The sequence below is a fragment of the Lonchura striata genome, unplaced genomic scaffold (genome assembly GCF_046129695.1).
Source record: "Lonchura striata isolate bLonStr1 unplaced genomic scaffold, bLonStr1.mat Scaffold_498, whole genome shotgun sequence".
NCBI classification, from domain to species: Eukaryota; Metazoa; Chordata; class Aves; order Passeriformes; family Estrildidae; genus Lonchura; species Lonchura striata.
The window spans coordinates 25,001-27,500 of NW_027461180.1; the positions used below are offsets into that span (position 1 = coordinate 25,001).

The 2,500-nt window shown below is 78.8% G+C and overlaps 1 protein-coding gene and 1 non-coding gene across 2 annotated transcripts in view; one reads left to right on the forward strand and one right to left on the reverse strand.

Annotated features, from left to right (window-relative positions):
* The window catches only part of LOC144248726 (uncharacterized), a 17,430-nt gene that overhangs the window by 2,156 nt on the left and 12,774 nt on the right, over positions 1–2,500 (forward strand). The window lies entirely within an intron of this gene.
* Positions 794–946, reverse strand: LOC144248731 (5.8S ribosomal RNA). Its single transcript, XR_013342038.1, has one exon. It is a non-coding gene; the product is annotated as a 5.8S ribosomal RNA (ribosomal RNA).

A 2,500-nucleotide genomic window follows, 5' to 3' on the forward strand; every position in this document is an offset into this window, starting at 1 on the left:
CCGCCCCCGCCGCTTTTTCGTTCCCCTCGCCCCTCACCGCGAGGGCCGAGAGAGCGCGAGCGAGCGAGCGGGCGGGCGGGCGGGCGGGCAGTCGGGCGAGCGAGCGACGCGGGGACGCGGCGCAGAGGAAAGACGGACGGACGGACCCCGTCCCGGAGACGAGAACCGAAAGGAAAACACGGAAGCACACACGCGGCAGAGACGGCCCCGGACCGGGGGGGGACGCGGCCGCCAGGCGGCGGGCGCGACGGCCTTCGGCGGGGAGAGGGAGAGAGCGAGAACGGCGACGGCGCCCCTGGCGCCCCGAGACGGCGACAGAGAGGGACGGGGAAGGGAAGGAGAGGACGACGCGGGGGTCGCCCCCGCCCCCCCCGGCGCTCGCGCCTCGCGCGCGGCAGCACGGCACGGTACCCGCGCGGTACCCACCCGCAGACAGCCGCCCGCGCGGGGGGAGGCCGGGGGGGGGCGAGGCCCGCGCGCCTCGCCTCCCCCCCTCTCGCCCTCGTCTCTCGGCCCTCGGCGGGGCGCTCTCGACGCCGCCCCGTCTCTCTCGCTCTCTTTCTCCCCGGCCGCCGCGCCGCCGCTCGGCGACGCGGCCCCCGGCGAGGACGAGCTCCGCCCCAGCGGCTCGCTCCGGGAGCGGGGAGCTACGGAGCGCTCCCCGAGTCTGCATTTAGGGGGACGAAGGCCCTCGGGCGCGGCCACGACGGCCACGGCCACGACGACGGGCCTGCGAGGCGACCCCAGCCGCGCCGCCGGGGTGGCAACCCCCGGGCGGCGATTGATCGTCAAGCGACGCTCAGACAGGCGTAGCCCCGGGAGGAACCCGGGGCCGCAAGTGCGTTCGAAGTGTCGATGATCAATGTGTCCTGCAATTCACATTAATTCTCGCAGCTAGCTGCGTTCTTCATCGACGCACGAGCCGAGTGATCCACCGCTAAGAGTTGTCTGGCTTTCGGCACCGAACCCCGCACACGGGCGGAGGGGGCCCCTTTTTTTCTCTCTCGCCGAGGGGGCACGCACGCGGGCCGCCCCCGGCTTCGACCGTACGAGCACACAACGCAACGAACCGAGTGGGGGGGGAAAGAAAAACCATCCGAGAGCGAAACGCCCAACGGAACGCTCCGAAGGTCGGCGGGAAAGGCGGGGGGACCCGCGTCCCCGACCGCCTCCCCCCGCCGCTACGAGCGAGGGGAGACGCCGCCGGCAAACTGTGCCGTCCTCCGGAGGCGGCCCAGGCGCCCGGGCTCGGCCCGGCCTCCGCACGGAGGAGGCACGCGGCGCGCGCCGGACCGCGGGGGGACACGGCGGCCCGCCCGGCCTCGCTGCAACGGGACGACGGGACGCACGCGGCCGGGGGCGCGGCCGTCGGCCCCCGCGCGCGCCGCTCTCCCTTCTCACCGCCGCTCCGCGGACCCGCGGAGCGCCGCCGCGCCACCGCGCGGCCGGCTCGCTCTCTCTCCCCAGCGGCCTTGCCGCGCTCGAGACGGCACGCGACGGCCACCGCCCAACCGGCAACGCCCCCCGCGGGACCGCTCCCGCCGGGAAGGGCGAGCGCCCGGCGGACGCGCTCCGCCGCCGGCGCCGGAGGCGGGCGCCGCACCGAGACCCGAGCCGGCGTCGCGAGCGCCCGGAGCCTGCCGGACGGCTGACCCGCCGCCGCAACGGCCGCACTCCCGGGACCGCCGCCGCCTCGCACCGTCACGGAGCCCCTTTTTCCTCGGGCACGCGCGGCCCAGGGGAAGGCGTGCGGCGCCGAGCCGGGGGGGTAGGCGGGGAGGGGGGCAGCGACGCCCGCCCTTTTCTCCCCGCTGACCGGGCGGGGAGACCGGGCGGGGAAGCGCCCCTCCCCCCAACCCCCCACGGCCGCCGCGCGCACGACCTTCCTCCGGGGCTCCGCGAGCGGACGGAGAAAAGGGCGACGGGGAGGCGGCGGGCGGGGCCCGGGCCGGGACCGCCGCCGGCGACGGCGGGCGCCGTCCGGCCGGCCGTCCCCGCTGGCGGGGGACACTCGCCGAGCGGCGCCGCCGCCGCTCGGCACGGGGCCGCCCGCGCTCGCGGACTCTCCGGCGACGGAGGGACCTGCCGAGCGCTCGGCCCCGGGCGGGCGGGCGGTCGCTGAGCCGGGGACGGCCGGCGACCGGCGCCGCCGGCGCGCTCGAGGAGAAGGCCGTCGAGGGGAGAGAGACGGCGCGGCCGCGCCGCGCGCGGCGCCGCACCCCAGAGACCGCAGAGGCGGCCGAGGAAGGAGGAGAGCGCGGCGGGCCCCGGCGGCCGCAACCCCGCAGCTGAGGAAGGGGCGAGAGAGCGCGCGCTCTCTGCCGGCGTCGCCCGTTTCGAGGCGAGCGGGTCGGCCCCCGCGGCCGACCGCGCGCCGCGGCCTCTCCGCCGAGGCCGGGCCGCGGAGAGGGGGGGGCAGGGCGCCCCTCCCCGGCGCGGCGCGACAAACCCCCCGCGCGCGGTAACGCGGCGGGACGACGGCCGCGCGGCCGGTGGCCGC